At 41.4% G+C, this 21,860-nt stretch overlaps 1 protein-coding gene across 12 annotated transcripts in view; it reads right to left on the bottom strand.

The window, feature by feature from the left end:
* Window positions 1-21,860, bottom strand: part of ZMIZ1 (zinc finger MIZ-type containing 1) — a 482,416-nt gene that overhangs the window by 320,041 nt on the left and 140,515 nt on the right. For 11 of the 12 annotated variants that reach the window (XM_067539605.1, XM_067539685.1, XM_067539667.1 and 8 more), the window contains one exon: window positions 1,231-1,310. The exons of the other annotated variant lie outside the window; for it this stretch is intronic. The gene's annotated coding sequence lies outside the window, so the exon portion shown is untranslated. The remainder of the gene's footprint in view (window positions 1-1,230; window positions 1,311-21,860) is intronic. 12 annotated transcript variants of the gene reach the window in all.

Raw genomic sequence — 21,860 nt, 5'->3', positions numbered from 1 at the left:
CAGCAAATGGCAGGCACACATCACTAACTTGCTCTGGTGGCCGTGGCAGAACTGTTTCTAATTATCAGAGGTAAAACTGGGATGGCATTTTCTGCTGGAAGCAAGATTTACACGATACCCTCCCCTCCCACCTCAGCGTATAAATATTGGTCAAACAATTTTTTCTCACTTGGTTCCTGAAATAAGAGTGTGGGTATGAGCAGGGGGTGATTGGAGATGAAGCTGGAAAGAAACATTGATCAAGAAATGCTTCAGGTCAACCATCTGCACCTCACCAATATGGAAGTGCTGCGGAGAAACATTGGTAGTAATAGACAAGGAAAGTCTATTCGATCATTAACGCCAATTCTCTCAAAATGGGCTCTCAGATTATGATCCAGGGACAATAAACTGGTGAACAGCAGAAAGTTGGATAGTCACATGGTACTGATTCCTCCTCCTTATTCCCAGCTGCTAAACTGCATTAGAAACAACTGAAAATACATGAAACATTTCCCTAAGGTTACTTCCCCACATATGCTGTGCCATGGAGTCATTCTTGAGAGTGGAATTGGAGATGATCCACGTGACAACAAGTGGGAGGGCACCCGATTCACATGACAAAATGTGGACCATGCTGCAAAAAGACTTGAGAACCCCTAGGATACTCTGGAACTATGCCAAAGACAGAGATGCAACAACCTATCATTTTAGGTATTTTAAAGGCTATTAAAACCAAACAAAGAGTAGAACAAGTTTGAAGGAAATGTCTTAATATGCAAAAAACAAAACAAAAACAAACAAAATTACTTTTTGTGTACTTTTCGTTTGTCACTACACCTGGATATGAAATAGTGAACACTACTTCATTGAAACTACTCTGGCCTCTCTACTAAGAAATTGCTACAGTTTGTTTATTACAAGTGCATTTTACTGGGGACTTGCAGAACATACTATTACTCTATTTTGCAGCTGGAATGGCCAGGGCAAGAGTCACTTATCTGTACTGTATATTAGAATCAATAAAGTTAAACCAAGGTAACCAGTGAATGTTTATACCAAGGGCCTTGTTTGCAGTATTCTATTATTGCCATCGATTATTTAACCACACAGAACTGCTTCTCAAAAGAGTTGATGAACCTTGATAGCCACCAGATGAGTGGCTAAAGCATAAGCCATGATGCATTGGCTAGGAAAGACAAAAGACCCATATGTATTTTACCAGCTGACTGAGAATAAAAATCTTCCTACCTGAGTTCCACAAGTGTCTTCTTCCTTTGAGGAGCTGATGACTATTTCCTCAGTGCCTTAACATAACACGATCCACTTTCCTACAATAAAATATAGATGCATTATGCACACATCCTCATCGGTACAATGCAGTGTTTCAATAAGCCGCTAGAGCAGATCTCCAAAAACTCACGGAACTTTAAAAGTTCTAAAGAACAAGATGTGGAGCAATGGATTGAGATTTGGGACCTCTGGGTTCTATAACCAGCAATGCCACTGATTAGTTGTGTGACTGGGGCAAATCACTTCATCAGTTTGAACCTTAAAGTTTGCTCATCTGTAAATGGAGGTAAGAAGCAGATAGTGAATTCTGCTGCAATGAGTATTCAGATTTATTGACCTGAAAGGTAAATATTTTTTTCAGTTAAATGCCATGTTCAACTCTCTTTCACTCTCTTTTTGGAGGGTCCTTGCTGAATGTTATAAGCTATTGCCATTAAAACGATCAGACAAACAAACCCCCAGCTCTGCTTAAGTGGATAAGACAAAACACCACCTTGTCTGAAGCAAAACAAAGCAAATTTACAGATTACATGGGCATGGCCCCTAGACTTCTTGGAAATGCTTTTTAAATCATAAACAAATACTGTAACGAGGGACAGTGGAATGTTTATTGGCAGTGTGTGTTTTGCTACATGCAGTCTCAGCAGTCAAGCAAGTTATCTTATAGGCGTCTGTTAATAGGCACTAAAACTCAGAATACTGGGTAGAAAAAACAGAACATTCACACACATTTTGCAATCCTTTTTATTAATTTTCAATGAACTTTTACACATGATTTTTTCGTCTCCAAGAACGTTCATGAAAAGCCAGTCTTCCGAACCAGAAAATATCCCACGTGATTCGAGTGCTCAGCCCATCAGCTACCGCTAATCATCAATAATCAGGAGTTGAAGCCAGATCGTTAGGCAACGACTCAGACACCACAAAAAGAACAATTACTGACCTTCGTAACTGTTGTTCTTCGAGATGTGTTGCTCATGTCCATTCCAAATTAGGTGTGTGTGCACCACATGCACCAATGCCTGTGATTTTTCCCTCAGTGATATCCATAGGGCCAGCTCTAGGGCCCTCTAAGGTCGCAGACACATGTGCTGGTATATAGGAGGGCGCCGCCGGCACCCCTCCCTCTCAGTTTCTTCTTGCCAGAATTCCGACAGAGGGGAAGGAGAGTAGCTTGTGGAATGGACATGAGCAACACATCTCAAAGAACAACAGTTACGAAGGTCAGTAACCGTTCTTTCTTCTTCGAGTGCTTGCTCATGTCCATTCCATATTAGGTGACTTATCAGCAGTATCTCTGGAGGTGGACTAGGAGTTTACAGATGTGCCACTTGCAATACTGCTCTGCCGAAGCCCACATCATCTTGGGCCTGTTGAGTGATGGCGTAATGGGCTGTGAAGATATGGACCAAAGACCAAGTTGCAGTTCTACAAATGTCCTGTATCAGGACCTGAGCCAGGAAGGCCTCTCTGATGATGTTTGGGCTCTTGTAAAGTGGGCCGTTAGTGAAACCGAAGGCATGATCCATCCCCTACTTGTAGCAGGCTCAGATGCAGGCAATGGCCCAGGATGATATCCTCTGGGATGACACTGGCAGCCCCTTCATCCACTCAGCAGTTGGAACGAACAGCTGCATGGATCTGCGAAAAGACTTAATCCTATCAATGTAGAACGCCAGAGCTCTCCTGATGTTGAATGTATGCACACACCTTTCCTCATTGGACTTGTGGGACTTCGGAAAGAAGACTGGCAGGAACATGGCCTGGTGGACACGAAATTGTGATGTCACCTTCGGCAAGAATGCTGGGTGAGGGCACAGCTGAACCTTGTCCTTCTAGAGTACCTTGTAAGGGGGTTTGGAAGTCAGGGCCTTGATCTCCAAGACTCACCTTGCCAAAGTAATTGCCACCAAAAGAGAGACCTTCCAGGATAGATGTAGAAGAGAGCAAGATGCCATGGGCTCAAAGGGGGACCCAGTAAACCCTGATAGGACCAAGTTGAGATCCCACTGAGGAATCGGGTCGCATACCAGTGAAAAGAGCCTTTCCAGGCCCTTGAGGAAGCTGGCTGTCATCTCATGTGAGAAGACTGATTTGCCCTGGATAGAAGGATGAATTGCTGATATGGCCGCCAGCTGTACCTTAATTGACGATAAGGCTACACCTTGTTGGTTCGGGTGTAAGAGATAATCTAAAATGGCTTGGATACTTAATCGGGGAGCGATTCCGATCACATGCCCAGCAGATGAAACGCCTCCATTTGGCTGGGTATGACATTCTAATGGAGGGTTTCCTACTTCCCAACAGGACTTATTGGACCTGACTGGAGAAGACCCGATCCTCCAGGCTTAGCCATGGAGCATCCACGCCACTAGGTTTTTTTCTTCGGCACCAGGGATGATAACCAGCGCCAGGAGGAAGTCAGTGCCGGGGTCACTCCACCCCGATGCCAATGTACATGAGGCTGGTCTTAGTGCTGCCTCCGTTAGGAGTGCTCTCAGTCTGATGTCACGGTCTTTTATTAGTGCGAGGCCTGAACCTTTTCCAGATCCTGCACTTGTCATGCATGTGAGCCCCTTCCAAGCATTTTTGGCAGCTCTGGTGAGGGTCGTTAACCGGCATAGGCTTCTTACAGAAAATGCACAGCTTGAAGCCTGGGGACCGGGGCATGCCTTTCCCGGCCTGCGTCATCAAACCTACAGTATGTCTAAGAAAAACTAATGCTTAACAGCTAACTCACTTTAACTATATACACTAAGGTAAAAAGGAAGAAACCAACGGGTTTTAAGAGCTTACCGCAGCAAGAGTTTGTTCCAGCACAGTCACGGGTAGTAAGAAGGAACTGAGAGAGAGGGGCGCCAGCAGCGCCTATATACCGTTGTATATCCACGCGTGACCCCACCGGGCACTAGAGCAGGCCCTACGGATACCACTAAGGGGGAAATCTCTGGCACCGGTGCATGTGGTCCACACACACCTAATATGGAAAGGACATGAGCAAGCACTCGAAGAAGAACACTCACATTCAGGGTTGGATGACAAATGTAGAATAATGAAAAAATATAAGTTATGATTACTTCCTATTTGGATTGCAGGAGCATTTATTTTGTCCATGGATAATTCACAGAAACTAAAAAAGCTAAAAATTAAATAGTTTGCTAAGAACAGCAACCTCAACTGAAATAAATATATTGTCATAAAGAAACAAGCTGAATCAGAAACTGAGTCGGCTGTATTTCTTGTCTAGGTAACAAATGACCATTTTTGAAAGGCTGCATTTTGACACACTACTAGTGAACAATTGGATATTAAGTGTCATTACAGTAACCTCTTCATTACATATTTGTTTTCCTCCACAGATTCCTTCCCTCTTCCCCCACAACTTTAACTTCTTTCCACTAGAGATTAAGCTTTGGTTCCACCCAGGAGAGGAATCAAGAGTCCTAGGTTCTTCTCCAGGTTCTGCCACTGACATGTTATGGGATTCTGGGTGAATCACTTTACATCTCTGTGCCTCGGTTTCCCCATCCATAAAATGGGGATGATGATACTGACCTTCCTTTTTAAAGTGCTTTCAGAAGTATGGCTGAATGCAACAGCTGAGTATTGTTGTTATTAATGATCGCACATTACGGATTCTCCATCCCTTTTTTAAAAAGCAGGCCCAAACCCACCTCTTCTGTGTTGCCCGTACCTTACGTCCCCACTAACACTCGCTATCACCAATGTGGGTCATTGTCCAAAACTCCTCTCTGACCCACCTCCTGTCACTTTCCTGTAAGTACTGCACATTCAGTGAGGTGGTTATAAAAGCAGTACACTGTGAAGGTGAACTGTATTATACGAATGTTGACAATCTTTCCTAACAAAGTTTTTGGTTTACATATCAGCATTGTCAATGCAATCGTGGTCTGAAGGACAGTGCGTGTCTGCTGCTCCTGCAGAGCCAGCAGAGGGAGCACAAAAACCAGTCTGTGGGACCCTAAGGAGTCTTTTGTTTTTTAAATAAAGTTTCTTGGTTATGAAGTGCTCAATCATTAAAATCCAAGACACTCTGTACTAGATTATTTCTATAGCACCACAGGCATGTGTGGTGCATTACAAGACATAAAAGACTAAACTCTCTGCTCTGCAGCAATGACACTCTAAGATCAACACAGCAAAAGGACAACCAACACAATAAGTACAGACAAGGGAAGGTGTGTGAGTGACAGAAAGACAACAGCAGAACTGCCAACTCTTGTGATTTTACAATGAGTTTGATAATATTTGGTGTTTTTCTTAAAGCCTTAGTTCCTGGAATCCTGTGATTACGAGGAAATCTCAGTTTCTGTTCAGAAAAGAGGTAGTTGTCAATTTCTAACTCCCATCATTGTGGAGAAAAGTTCAGAAACATGACCTGAGCGCAGACCCCAAAGGCTCAAAAAACAAAAGGCAAATAAAAAGAACCCAGGATGTGTGGTGGAGTGTGGTTTTATAAGTATAATGACTTTGGGGGCCTGACTCATGGTTTTTGAACACTTGAGGTTGGTAACTGGCAATTCTGCAACAGTAAACAATGGGAAAGGAAAATATAGCTTGAGTACGCGTAGGACACACACAGAGCAAATCATACATGATGGCCAGTTTAACATATTTCTCATTTAAATGCATCTCCACGGTGACTTACTGTCAGACCGTATGTAACAGGGTTTTTTAAGGAGGAATTAGAACAAAGCCTGTTCCAGGCACAAAAGGGCAACATGGAAGAAGGTCTGACGGCAATAGCTGGAGCAGGATACACAGGGAACTCTTAAGCCGGAGGGCTGGGGCGGGGGGGGGGAAAAAAGAAAGAAAGAAAGAAAGAAAGAAAGAAGCAGTGATTTAGCTGGAGAAGAGCTGAGCAAAAGCTTGCAGGCTGAGGGGGGGGAAGCCAGAGAAAGGGTACAAATAGGGAAGTGACACGATCCAGCGTTGGATCTTAAAATCTTCAACCACCATCCTCCGAACTGCCATGGCTCACAAGAAAAGAAGGCTTTCCTTTCCTTCTCACATACAGGGCCCCCACATGCAGGAGAGGGGGAAGGGAACACTTTACCGGGGCCCCGAGGCCCTGGGGAGCCCGACCCAAGCTTTAACTCCCATGGATGTGTGTGTGAGGGGGGGGAGCCCGTGTTACAAGTTTGTACCGGGCCCGAAAAAATTATGCTTGGGCCCCGCTCACATATACTGATCTGACACCACAGCTACCCCGCCTTTTGACACAGGACTGTCAAGAACTCTCTTCAGAGCCAAGCAACTCTGCTCCATAGTCATCTGGAGAGGTCACTGCTGAGGAACACGAGATATTCCTCCCCAGCCTCAAGAACAATCACATTACGGTCCCAACTCTGTTGGCCCAAGGAAAAAGAAGAGAAGTTGTGACCAGGAGTCAAACTCTCAGCCCTTGAAGGACAAGAAACGAAAAGCAAAACCTAGATAAAAGTGAAAGCAGGGGAGACAAAAAAAGCGAACCCCTGGCACAATGAAATGATTTCATTTAGCACCCCAAATCCTGCGAAGACTTACACACATGCTTAACTTTAAGCATGCAACCACAGTCGCACTGAGACCTAAATTATGGTGGGTGCAACTAAAAAGCTCATTCTGGTTTTAGAGTTATTACCAGTTCCAGTAATATTCTCATTAAAATGGAGGATACCATTGAAATCAGGAATGCCCCCAATATCAGAATGAACTTTTTACTGTGCCTGGAGCTTTGCCTCCTCATTCATAAAAACTGTATCCAGTATTATAATTGCATCTTACATGGGAAGCATTCAGCTGACACACTTCCAAAATAAGACTGTCAACTCACAGGTGTACTATGGTATTCAGGAAAACAAACAAACATGTACAAAATAGTGTCTTTAAACATCAAATGTAACCTTCATTATGCAGTCTGCATTATAAGTTAGTTAATTGAGCCCTCTATAGGCTTACAAAGTTTTTGCAATTTTATTGCTGCAAAATTTGGTGTAGCAATTTATATTCAGCATCATTTAAACTCACTACATATTCCTAAACCCCCTACAGTGCTCCCACCTAACAAAGGGGATTTTCTGCTGGTTTTATAGTGAAGCAAAGCATACGAATCTAGTGGTACAGATTTTATGTGCCATACTGGTAAAGAAATAATGGATATAGATCAAAGAGCCCTGTCACAGCATAGATGTAATAAGACCATTTATTTGATTTATCTGACCTCATTAACTCTTCTTTCAAAAATGCACACCCAAATGCACATGGGTGCTTCCCGTTTGCTCCCCTATATAGAGCACAGCACAGCATCAGTCTGTGCTCTCTCCAAAGCACAAGCATGGTGCCCTTTGCGTGCCGTCGTACAACACCTTACAGAGGACAGGCTAGATACCCCTCACCCCTCACCCAACAGACCCGGATGGCTGTGCAGGGGTCATAGGCTGCCTCTTAGTCACGGGCAGACCCCTGCTGGATGCTGGTGAGCATCAAGGAGCAGCCTGTTTTCCCTGAGCTCACACTTGGGAAGTTCTATGCTCCTCCTCCCCGCAGAGGGCTGGTGCCCTAAAGGCACAAACAAACCCTTCATCATCAGCGGTTCCCAAACTGTGGTCTGCGGACCCCTGGTGATCCGCGAGGCTACTACAGGGGGTCCGCGGAAAAGAAAAAGAACATCCTCACCAAGGAAATGTGTCATTTCAAATAAAACTAATAGCATGTCGTGGTCCACGAAACGTTTGGCAGTTGAAAAGGGGTTCGCACACTTGAGAAGGTTGGGAACCACTGTGCCTTCTCTTCCAACAGCAGCACAGGGTTCTGTAGGTGCAGATTATACAATGAGGCAGTGATTATGAAGCTGCCTTAGGTATGCACTTGTGTGGCTTATACATGCTATCAAAATGTGCACTGTATGTTAGACTGTAATATGTTGCTTAAAAACAGCTTACTACGTACTTTTGACGTAAACAACAACGGACTGTCTACAGTACTAAGAGTTTCGGAATGGATTTTTTTTACCCCCATGAAAAACTGATGAATTTTTTAAATTTTGACAGCATGGTCAGGTTTTCGGTGGTTTAAAACTGAAAATTGTTGGTTTTCAATGACTGAAAAATGTTCCATTTTGTAGCAAAACCCTGTTTTTATTTAAAAATAAGTGGACAATTTTAAAAAAAGATTCCTCCCCCCCGATTTTGTCAAAAACAATTTCCATCAAACAACACTGATGGTAAATCTTCAGCCAGCTCTGTACAAGATGCTACACATATGTAGAAGCTTATCTATTATATTGTATAATGCTGTATTAGATATACATGTGGGCTTAACTTTGGAGCTTCCTGACTTCTAAGTGCTTAACAGTGCAACCTTAACATTCTCGTACTTTTTTTATGAAAACATGTAAATCCTCAGACTTCTCCATAGGTCTTATATGACCAGGTACCGCTCAGAAATGGAAGTCGCCTCCTCCTGCCCATCAAAATATCCAGACTCCTTTTGCTGCAGGGAAGACACACCCAGCCTGTTCTGCAAAGATCCCCTTATTAGAGGAGCAGCCTTTTCAAACCTGTGCTCTGACCCCCTGCTGTTTGTGGTCCCAGAAGCCAGTGAATCAAAGACCATGATCCATGCAAGCTGGCTTTGCAGGTCAAACAGATCAAAATGCTCAGCCCAAATAACCCACATGTGGAGCAGTGTTTGTATGGAGAGCACTCTACTACTGACCCACAAGCATCAGACAGTGGTCACTCCGAGAGCTGGTTCAGAATTTTTCAATGCCACAGTGCTGTAGCTTTGCACACTCAAATTACCACCCAGTCTAGCATAGCAATAGAAGTGATTTGTAGGCACAGAGGTTCAGCTTCTGTCATAATTAGTGCATCAGATTCTTCTTAGGGACGGCCACTTGCTTACTGAACACATTTGCAGAGAAGCAGAAGTTACTGACACACTGTATTTTTGGTGCATGTGTTGGATACCAAATAACCTGTACACAGGAAGGAGTCTCTTAAAATTATACTTAAAACAAACACTAATGATGTAGATGAGTCACCAGCTAGTTCAGCAGCTATTATTGCTAAGACAAAAGATATGAGCAGGATGGCTTGGAAATAAAGCAATATGCATGAATAAGACTTACATACAAGACCAAGCACAGGCAAGAAGGTATGGAGGAGAGAAAATATCTCAGGTTCTCCTAAAGTAGATTATTACTACATATTGCCACATCCAGCACTGAGCCTCCCACCCAAATGTGTGCTATAAACTTAATTCTCAAATGACAGTATCAGTACTGAGTGCATAAACACAGAGACAAGATTAGACATGCTTGTTTTTAACCATTCATCTCTCTCTCTGGTGAAATGCTAATAGCATAACTTTGCTATCAAAATTATTACACTTCAAGAATGTATGCTTTGAACTTTACACATAGCAACGATGTCTTAGTGGGTTATTAATGTGAAGTGGCAAAAGAAAATCCAAAATATTTCAAGGACAAATTAACTTAGTGCGAATCTAGCACAAATTCTTCCTTTGAGACAATCACTCATGCTCAGTTAGTCGGGTGATTCTGTAATCTGGACAGAAATTGAGCAGACACTAAAGCCATTTTAATTGTGGATTAAATGAAATTTAAAGATATAAAACACCAAGATCTAATACATTTAAGACTAGTTTATTTGCTGGATCTAGTAAATCTACCATGGTAGTTCTGACCAGACATGGATATATTTTTAAAGAGAACTGTATGCCTATGGGATATCCCCCATTCAAGGTCTACAGCAAAACAGGCTGGGCTGGGTTTTCTACTACTGTGGACTCTCCAGAGAGTTACATACATTAAGTGCACTTAGCCAATGTGTTTTATTGCAGCAGACTGAAAAAGAGAAGTATATTTCATTAAAACTGTTGAAAAAGTGAAAACATTTGTTTTTTTCTGAAACTTTTGAAAGAAAGGAATTATCTTCATTTGTTTGTTTGTTTGTGGATTGTTGTTCTTCTAAAATAACTTGCTGATCAATGGAAAAATGTGCTTCATTTTGGTCCCCCCCCCCCCAAAAAAATCTCTCCCACTCTTGGGGGCGGGGGGAGGGAGAGGGAGGCGTGGGGAGAGTAAACAGAAGGGAAAGAGTGCAAAAGTGAGAAAAAATAGGATTTCTTTTTCCCCAACTAAAAGGAAACAAAATGTTTTGGAAAACTGTGCCAACATTTTCATACAAACATCAAAATATTTTCACATAACACTGCTGTTTTAGTTAAACTGAATTTTTCAACAATTTATGCTTATGGGGAAATATTTCAGCCATCATGAATGTTTTAGTTTTGCATCAGATAAGAACAGGATTCTTTATTTAGTGAATTATTTATCTGGATTTTATTTGAAGGACCAAAAGGTCCTGTTTTAGTTCAGTCTCCCTCAAATGATGATACGAGGAGGTTTCATCATTTTGCAGAAAATTTAAACTCTTTCACTCTTGAAAATATTTGGTTTCCTATAACAAATCAAGTTTGGAAAAAATAATTCTGAACAAGTCACTTCAGAAGTAAGGTGCGACATATACATTTCTGAATAAAGTCTCAGATTCATATGTGGATTCAGAATTTAGCTAAGTGAAATGGCAGCTGGATTGTGACACTCTCTGTCCAAGAACAATTTCTCTGTGAAATCAGGGTAAAGACATAGCCAATTCTGAACTTGATAAGTACATGAGTTCATTCCTTGCATTATCTTCCATTCACATGAATGGAAGCAAAAAGAGGGAGAGAGAGAGAGAGTTTCCCCCTTTCAATTAACTCAGAATGGATATTATCAATAAAAAAGGAATGGAGAATGCTCCAGGTGGGTAAGCTAAATGCCTGCATTAGTGAAAACAAGCCCTAGCTGCCAGAAGATCATAATTCTGACACCTCAATTTTGCCGTCAGTCAAGACCGATTATTAAATATCTACATATCACACAGTAACCTCATTGGTTTTAGTCAATTCAGCTAGCAGATATGTCAATGTCTTGAAATATAAAACAGTATCCCGAAGCTGGGTGTTTCACAAAAGTACAACCAAACATTGCTCGCATGCGTACCTGCACAGCCAAGATCTTTTCCTTCTGACTTTTGTGTGTGGAATCTGCAAGTTTGGCTCACCACACCAGAAATAGTTCTTTCTCTAAGTTACAATACTGTATCCACCTCCTTCTGTTGGCTGTACGAGCATAGGTAGCAGAGAGCAGTAAAGGGTTTGATTTTGCAGACCTTACTCACGTGAGTAGTCCCATTATTTCTAGGAACTAATGAGCAAAAGCTGCAGCATCACAACCTAAATGAGATACAGGCACATGATCTAGTTTGATTCTACAGTTCCAAACCCTTTATGCTGGATTAATGTCACATAAATCCAGCACTGAAGAAAACAGCTAGTCACACAGTCATGCCTCAAAGGAAAAACCTTCACAGAGGGGTTTGATGGCTAGAAGCAGAAGGCTTGGGGGCTTTTTTTCCCACTGCCCTCCAAATTTGTTCAGTTACAACAGATGATCTTCAAGAACACTCCTCACTGATTTATCAAATAAGCAGTTATGCAAGTACCCCCAAACTGGTAGCCCTAGATCTTAGTTTTCTGATCTGCTTAGAGCGCTTTGGACTAGGAAGCGGGGACTGCTCTCATGACAAACCCTGTCAGCAGTCCCATGCTGAAATACTAAACCATCCGTAACACGGAGGCAGCTAAAAGCAGAAAACATTGCAGAATTTGTGTCCAATGCGCAGAACTGACTTGAAAGACATTCATTTCAAAACAAGCTGAAGTTTGCCTCAGGATCCTTTACGTTTTACTGCAAGTTCTTCCTAAACTCTGTCCTTTAGGAGGACTGCAAAATTCAGTTCAACTGCTGTGACATTTAAGGGGGAAAGCTATCTCCTTCCACCCCACTTTTCACACCCACCTAAATAGTTCATCTGTATCACTGTCTATTCCCCCACAACACAAAGAGCTAAGAGATTGATCCTTAAAAATGCTGAGAATTTGTAATTCACATTAAAGTCAATGGAAATTGCTAGCCCTTAGCACCTCTAAGATCAGCCTCTGTGGCAGTAGAAGATATAGCTCAACTAAGGTATATTTCCACAGAATGAATTTTCCCTACCCAGGGGATTCCTCCCCACCCACACTCCTATGAATTATACAAACATACACTCACTGAGCGAGCAAACAAACATATTGGGGGGGAGGAGAAATGAGAGACAGAAAGGAAACAAGCAAAGAGAGACCCAAGCATTAAATATTTACATAAGAATGAATGAAATGTTTCATTAATTACATACAGAATCAATTTGCAGCTATTTTCCTTAAATTTCTCAGTCAAACCCACAGATTTGCAGCACTTTGAACTGTGCTGCACCAGTAATTGTGGATGAATATTTTAAATCAGTCTTGAATCACTGTGCTGCATTCACCAAATGAACTAATAAGTTGCTCATGTGCGGACTACTAATGTCTTTTTTCTTTCCTAGACAGATGGAGTGTAGTCCTGAAATCATTTGCATTTGCTATTGGGAATCTTCAGAAAAAGACAAAGAAATTCTTAATTTTTCTGTTTTATTAAAAAACACAACTCAATAGCTAGGTGTTAAAAGAATGAAAGTATACAGATTAAGAAAAGCTCAAACAATTTACAAAGATAGGATACAAGTGCTAGAGTGAAACAATTCATCAGAACATTGCAATCTTCAGAGAGAGGCAATTGTGAATCATAATAATTTATCTAAGGGACGGACATTATTGCCAACTATGGTGTATGTTTCACAATATTTCTGTTTATAGTCAGACAGTTTAAATGACATGTATTGGCACATCAGTTTCCCAAATCTGACCGATATGTTCTAGGCAGCTGATCAAAAGATCAGGATAGTTAACTGCGATTACTTTTTGAGCTAGTTTCAGAGACAATAATCTAAATCCCCAGATTTAAAGCAACTTTAAGATTCCCCATAGATTAATCCCCCATAGATTCTACTCTTAAGTAGAATTAGGATACCTACCTATGCTCCATAGAAATTAAAGGTAAGAGTGAAAAATACAGGAAAACCTCCTTGCACACACAGTCTTAACTATAGTAGAAAAAACAGCATATGACCTCCTGAATAATTAATGCTTAGATATAGGACAGAGTCTGACGCCTATTGATTTGATACATTATACAGGATATTAAGTTCCAAAAAAGGGAACTTCCTTTAAAACAAAGGACAGGTGAATACCCTTACATCACATCTGTAGAAGACAACATCTGCTTTTTTCCCACCAGGTGTTTATAATGCCCTCATTGCTAAAATATGAGAACCATACACATTCTAAAAGAAAAAGAAGGGGCCAGATCCTGCCCTGTGCCCTATTGAGTCAGCCCCTCATACAAAGGTGCCCTCATATATGCACCTTTGAAAACACACTCACCACCTCCTGTGAAAGGTGGTTTTTTTTTTTTTGAGTCTTACAGAGCCACAATAGCAGCTCTCATATCACAAAGCATTCCCCATCCCTACCACCTCCCTAGCAACCAGAATAGGAGTTGAGGCCAAGCATCCCTGTACCTGGATAAACCCTAGGTGCTGTGAGAAGCCACTGTAGCTTAGGGCAGCGTTTGGGCTGCTCTCATTTTTACTAGGGTTTGGACCAGCCACAGGTGCATGGGAACAGAAACATGGTTTAATACCATATTAATTGCCCTCCTCCAAAACTGTGCTGACTGCTCCTTGATTGCATCTGAGGATCTGGACCAAGATCTCAGTTTCTCTCTCTCTCTCCAAATGGCAAATTATTAAAAACTCCTCCCCCCTCCCCCCCCCCCCACGGTTTTGTGAAGCCTATGTGTGTTTTGCAAATCCATAAGGGCAGGCTGAAAATCTCCAGTGCTTCAAGTTTCAAAGTTCACTGGGGGCTTTTGAGTTCATAGTTGTTTCTTTATTTTCAAGGAGAGGGATATAAAACTTTAAATTTAGAGTTTAAAACAAGTCAACAATATCTTTTTAACATTCAAGGTGAAGATAGGTGCAGTCCTTCTATTTATTGGACATCATGAAATCTGTACGCTTTGTGGCTTACAGGTCATTAGGTTTCATTGACCAATCTAAATTAACCTAATATTTGATTTCACTCAATAAGTGATCATAAGGCTCAATTGTTACTTAGTAACCAAGAACTCAAGGATACAGATATCATTTCTCCATCTGTCTTTTGTTTTTTCTATAAAACCTAAACTGACAACCCATTTTAGCCACTGTAACAAGTACATTATCCATAAGTGCCGAGGAAATCAAACTTAAAGTGAGAGTGTAAAAGTTGAGACAGGTCCCGTTAACAAGGCCAAGCTTTAAAAAGGTACCTCGTCGTTTAAAAGTTACTGCATATCCTTTCACTGCTGAATTAAACTAAGACCGCTGTCTCAGTTGCATTAAATTATTAGCTAATTAGCCCTGACTAAGGACAACAGTGTGTTTGTGCTGGCAAGCTGTGAAAAGAACACTTCAGCAAAGAAGATCAATGGCATTTTTGTCTGGCTTACAATAAGAAAACTGCTGGCCCGGGATATGAGTTTAAGCCATCTTTCATTTGGCAGACAAGACAGCACTACTGACAGATCAATACAGTAACTTTATGATAGGCTGCTGCTCCTGCAGATGGCAGAATCATAAACAGGGATCATTTTTAAAGCCATGAGCAGTGTATTGCTTGGACAAAAACTACCTGACCTTTTGTAATACTTACACATTGCTACATAAAAAAAGAGAGAGAGATAAAACCAGTGTGATTTGTATCCAATGCAGCAAAGTGATGTCCCTCCAAGATTAGATGTCCTTTAAGGAAGGAGGAAGGGGGGATATTTACCGGATAGTAATTCATGACTTAGTAGGGACAAACTGGGATTTTTTGATGTAGCAAAGTAGCAGATAGGGATGTTGCTTTGACCAATTGTGTGAGTGGCTGCATTTTTACTCTCTAAAGCCCCTCCAAAGTGATGTAAATGCTGCTGAGTAGCAGTGGTGTGGGGAAATCAATAATTTTTGTTGTTATATGTGTCTTGTCCCTGAATTATCTGAGCTCATCTGGGGTATCAGATGGATCTGTTTGTTTATTAGTCTATTTTTGAAATATTACCAAGGATCCCTAGAGTGCTAGATGGGCACTCTTTCATTGCTGTTTAGTCAAAATGACTAAATAAATTTGCATATGGTCATTTTATTCTTCACTGTTCCATAACAGAAAACATTGATATGTCAGTTATTGTTCTACCACAATACTGGGGTTTTACTAAGTGTGTTACTGCCTTTTCTAAAGGTGGCTGAAAGCAAAAGAATGGATTCATAGTTTTTATTGCACAATGATTAGCCTTGAAGCCAGACAGACAACATAAAAGATAAGACTTTATACCAGCTGAAGATCTGGCCTAAATAGTTTATTAAAGTGGTGTCACTTCATTGAGGTCAATGGAGCGACACCAATTTACACAAATTGAGCATCTGGCTTTTTGTTGATAGTAAGTTTTTACCGTAAGTATGGAGTCAACACAGAATTTGGTAAATGAACCCTAGATACAGATGGCTTTTCTTTGCTCCATTCCCAGGACTGTCTTATTTTAATAACAGGAGTATCTGCGCAAGAGGGAAACTTATTCTAAAAAAACACACAGGCTTTGGGGGCTTTCATTAGTACTTTTTGGTCTCTGCAAGCAATTAACATTAGCATCAATACAAAGGTGGGGGGAGAAGGGAAGCTATTAAGGAGCACGATGCAATAATTGAGCTGGCTGCTTCTTCACTTATGGTACTGCAGTACAAATGGAGCCAATTCCATACTGCATCCTGGGCACCTGAAAATGAATTATTAATTTGATCACTTATTTTACCTCAAACTGGAGAGAAAACAGCACTGTTTTCCCTCAGACAAAATTACTTAATGACCAGCTGTTAAACTGTTAACTTTATTAAAACATAGGAGAGACAATGCCCTGTTTTTCTAAGAATAACTCCCAGGCTAAGTCACCCAAACTCTGTGTTGCCCAAAAACTAAAACGTCAAGGTCTATTGAAAAATATAAGAGGATCAGGTTTCATTAAGGCAGGGAAGCCCCATATTTAATGTACTTCAAAAACAAGTCCAATTTCTTTATGCTAAAGGGAGAGGGAGGTTTGAACAAAGTTTCATGTTTATAATCTCACCTCTTTCCAGTCTAATTTTTCCATGGTGCTGTCAGAGTGCACAAGGGCTCTTTATACCCAGCTGCAATTAGACATTCTGGTTGCCAAGCCTGCCAACCACCGACACTTGGTTTCAACCCAGAGACTCTGCCAGTCTACCGCAAAATTACTGACACGTGACATTGAACTGGCACAAACACACACAACCATGGCCCAGAACTCTGATTCACAGGACACTAAATACCCTTGGAGATGATTCCTTCATGTCTCCGTATAAACAAGACATTTTGAACTAGCAAGTTCTGTTTGTTTTATAAATATCTTCTAGGTCTCTCAGAATCTAGGTTTTTGTATGAACCAATATATACAACATTAGAAAAAATACAGATTACAGCATTTAGAGATGAAGACAGAGAGGGGATCAGTAACATGGTTTGGCTTTTAAAACCATCAGAAATTCATTATTTTCACCAAAAATCCTCAGATGCTTAAGTCATATTGAGGCAAGAAGTGATCCTGCACTAAGAGCTCCAAAAATATGAAACATTGCATCAGCCCTTCCCCATCCTTCCTAAATGATTAAAGTCTCAGGCTTAGATTGGAGAGAGTCACTGTCCATGACCGCGAGGCTACGAATAGGGTATAAAAGAAGGCAGCGTCACGCAGCTTGAGTTGCTCCAAATCTCCAGGACCTGACTACCTTTGAGGAGTGTATTCACAAGGGAAATCTATTGTATCTGCCTGGAATACCGGTCACAATCAGTAAATGGCAACACTGCCTTTCTCCACATAAAGGAACCGCATGATCAAACCAAAATATGAGGCTACATTGCCACTTCCTCCCCTCTCTCCCTTCATTGTGTACCCTCGGCATCAAACACCTCAGTCATTTCTTTTATCCCAAATTATTTTGGGGAAGTGCTCTGGCCTGTGCTATATAGGAGGTCAGTCTGGATGATCACAGTGGTCCCTTCAGGTCTTGGAATCTATGACTCTCTCAACTGTGAAATCTCCCCTTGTTTATATGCAATTATCTCCAGTCATATGGTAGGAAAGGGCTAGAGGGTGGGATGGAAGCCACTCCCTAAAAATTAAGAAAATATGCTAAGAAAGGCTTCTAAACAAAATCCTTTCCAGTCATCTGCAAGGCATGGGCATCTCTCTAAAGCTGATGGTAAATTTGACTTATTTGCAACTTCCTTCCCTAGCCATTAATAGTGGCAAAGCTATCGTCCATAAAAATATTCCAGGTAAATGGAAGATCATGCTTTGCTGTTTTGAACGATGGCTAGCTGATAGCTGTGTTGTATAAAAATTAGGCTGAAGGTCACATGAAACTTTGCTAATTCAATGAGCATGAATTTTACTATACAGGGCGGTTTCTCTCAAATTATGAGTCTGATCCAAAGCCGACTGAAATCCATAGGAATCTTTGAATTGACTTTATCAGGCCCTATATCCTTACCATCCTTTTCTCTTTTGATCCAGTCATCTGCAGAACGTACCCATCACTGTGATATACAGTGTGTGTGTGCGTGTGCATGTGCGTGTGCATACACACATTTACATACATATAGTGTAATATGTAACATCAGGGAAAGTATCATTGAATGGAAAAGACCACACACTCCATCCTTCATTTGTTTTAAGATGCTTTACTTAACTGCTCTGCATTTTCTACCTTCGTTTCATTGAGCTATGACTTGCTTCTTAGTCGTGTTACTTTGTGACTTCAGTACGTATTATTTGGTTTTGTTTATATTAGGAGCTCTCTCCCAAAGCCCCCAATCATGATCAAGCTAAGCTCTGTGCAAACAACTGGAAGACCTGGTTCCCTAGATATACATTAGGACAGGTATTCTACATCTCCTCTTTAATTTAAGTGAAAAATCCCATATATGTTTGCAAGGAACATTCAGTGACTGGTGTAGGTGACTCACTATATACCTGAGGGAAGTCACTTAACATCTGTGTGAAATTTCCCCATCTGTAAAATGGGGATAATTTTTCACCCATCCCATGGGAGCCTTGAGAATTAATTAGGAAGGAAGGAAGGAAGGAAGGAAGCTAGCTAACTATTTAGGACGGAGACAGTCTATTACTCTGCATTTACAGAACCTATTGCAATGGGGCCTGATCTTTGTTGGTCCTGAGGCACTACCATATTACATAATTAGGAATAACAAGTACCTACAGTAGAACCTCAAAGATACGAACACCAGAGTTACGACCTGACTGGTAAACCAAAGACTCTGTGAAACCGGAACTAAGCAATCAGGCAGCAGTTGCGAGCTGCCGCCGAAACCAATGACGCAGCGAGATTTTTCAGCAGAGTAAGGTAGTGAGGGTAAGTGTTGTCCGTCGCTGAGAAGTGCCGGGGTCTTTCTTTTCGGCGGTAGCTCGCGTCGCATTAGGGTTTCGTTGAGCCCTGCCTGGGTGAACACCTGTGATCCGTACTATACTGTGCTTGTATTGCATCTTAAAGGTCAGCATTCAGAACAGAAGCAGACTGGGGTCTGCATTGTTTCCTGTAAGCAAAGGGTGCTGTTTCACTCCCCCGCCATCCCATCCCACTGGGAGGGGGAAGCTGTTTTCACCACCCCTCCCATCAGGAGGGTCAGTCTGGAGCCTGAGAAAGAAGCTGCCACAGGGAACTACTGAGAATGTGGCCTGGAGCTGAAGTGGGAGTCAGCTGCACTCTGGAGGTGTTTTAAAGGGCCACAGCCTGTACACGGATGCGGCCGAAGCTTTGCCCATGGCTGCACTCCTGGATCCCGCCAGCACCACTGGGAGTGCAGGGGGCAGGGGAGGGAGGGGCTCTGGCAGCTGGCTGGCACCAACCCCCTGCCACGTGCTGCCACTGGAGCATGGCAAGCAGTGCACTGAGCAAGGCGAGCCCTGGGGAGAGGCGGCTGAGGGCTGCAGCTTGTAGTGCCAGAGGTGTGGGGCAGCCCCCCCCAGTTCAGCCCAAAGGCAAGAAACAGGAATAGGGCAGGGAGCTGCTTGCAAACCAGGCAGTGCTGCCAGGTGCCACTTGGCAGGGTGCTGTATCGTCATGTTTTGTGCAGAGTTAGTTACGAACAAGCTCCGTTCCGGAGGTGTTCGTATCTCTGAGATTCTACTGTACATGGACTTTATACACCTTTGGAACTTTACTATGCAGAAGAAAAATGCTGCTTTTAAGCATCTTAATTTAAATGAAACAAGCACAGAAACAGTTTCCTTACTTTGTCAAATCTTGTTTTTAAAACTTTCCCCTTTTTTAGTATATAACACAGAACTGTACTGTACGTTTACTTTTTTTTCCCGTCTTTGCTGGTGCACTGCCTGATTGCATGCTTCCAGTTCCAAATGAGGCGTGCAGTTGACCAGTCATTTCATAACTCTCGTGTTCATAACTCCGAGGTTCTACTTTAGTATAGAAACACACTAATAGTAATATGTATTACCTTCACCATATATTAATATGCATTAAGCACCAATAACATTAAGTACAAATATCATTACAGTGATGTAACCTAAACTGACCTATAATATAATCCTGTTCATTTATACTAAGTATCCCATAACACCTTGCATTTACTGAAATAAGCACTTGACATAAACAGATAGGAAGCTTGTCAAAATCTAAATACATTCATTCTACGTCTTAGTACAAGCTAGGGAACTACTTTCAGAGATCAGTACCTGGAATACTAGTATCCAAAACAAAGATTAGGATCAGAACAACAAAGTTAGGGAACTGATGGGTTGGATTTTAGTGATGTGTAAAAAGATGTGTAACTTGTAAAATCATCATACAAATAATACCAGCTAAAATGTGTAGCTTTGACAGCATACCATCTGCGTAAGGTGAATGTAACATGAAGCATGAGATGGCTTCCTGGAGACTGGTATCGGAACCTTTTTCCTATGCTATTTATTTTTGGCTTATAGCAACAAACCCGACTGACTTCGGTTATTGGGTCCCTTGAATATATTTTATAACTGATCAAAGTGTGGCCAAGCAACTAACTATTCAATGTATCAAGAGGGCTAATGCTGTAGGACCAGTCTAAAGCTAGTCAATGAGCATGAATTTTACTATACAATGTTTTTTCTCTGCACACTGGTATGTGTCAATTATGCTTAATTTGTCCCATAAGTAACTGTGGAAGTCCTTGATGGGACCCTAATTTATCGGTGATGGTTTATGACCTGCAAGAACAACAGATTCATAGATTCCACGGCCAGAAGGGACCACTGTGACCATCTATTCTGACCTGCTGTATAACACAAGCCATAGTACTTCCCCAAAATAATTCCTAGAGCATGTCTTTTAGAGAAACATGCACTCTTAAACACTTTGGACCAACATGCTATTTTATGCATTAATTGTATGACAGTAGTAGGGTTAGTCTCTCTTCACTAAAATTGTCTTGTTATGGAGGTACTGGAGATGTGACAAAAACTAAGGAGTGGGAAAGGAAGATCTGGAATGAGGGGAAGAGAGAGCAGATCTGAACAGAGTGAAGGATGGAGGTGAGACCTGAAAGGGAGAGAAAGAGAAAATAAAATTGAAAATGCATGAAGAGTAGGGACAGAGGATGCAGAAAGAAGCAAGTAATATTGTAGGATGTCCAAAAGGATGCAGAGAGAGAATAAAAATAAACAAGGATCAGGACCTACTGGGGCATTCATAAATTCTAAGGCCAAAAGGGAGCATTGTGATAATATAGTCTGATTTCTCATATAGCATAGGCCATAGAACCTCTGCTAAATAATTCCTGAGACAGATCATTTAGAAAATATCCAATCTTGATTTAAAAATCATCACTGATAGAGAATCCACCGCAAACCTTGGTAACTTGTTCCAATAGTTAAATACCCTCACTGTCAAAAATTTACACAGTATTTCCAGCCTGAATTTGTCTAGTTTCAACTTCCAGCCACTAGCTACTGATATACCTTTCTTTCTGCTAGACTGAAGAGCCCATCATTAAATATTTGTTCCCCATGTAGATATTTATAGACTGTAATCAAAGTTAACCCTTAACCTTCTCTTTGCTAATTAAATAGATTGAGCTCTTTGAGTCTATCACTATAAGGCATGTTTTCTAATCCTTTAATCATTCTCAGGGCTCTTCTCTGAACTCTCTCCAATTTATAAAAATCCTGCCTGAATTGTGGACTCCAGAACTGGACACAGTATTCCAGAAAGAGCCACACCAGTACCAGAGAGAGAGAGAGAAAATAACTTCTACCCGAGATTCCCATTTTATAGCATTCCAGGATTGCATTGAGCTTTTTGGCCACAGCATCATACAGGGAACTCATATTCAGCTGATTATCCACCATGACCTCCAAATCTTTTTCAGAGTCACTGCTTCCCAGTATTGAATTCCCCATCCTGTAAGTATGGACTACATCC

The sequence above is a fragment of the Emydura macquarii genome, unplaced genomic scaffold (assembly GCF_026122565.2).
Source record: "Emydura macquarii macquarii isolate MOO-44397 ecotype Brisbane River unplaced genomic scaffold, CSIRO-AGI_Emac_v2 contig_67, whole genome shotgun sequence".
NCBI classification, from domain to species: domain Eukaryota; kingdom Metazoa; phylum Chordata; order Testudines; family Chelidae; genus Emydura; species Emydura macquarii.
This window is presented reverse-complemented; position numbering and strand designations above follow the sequence as displayed.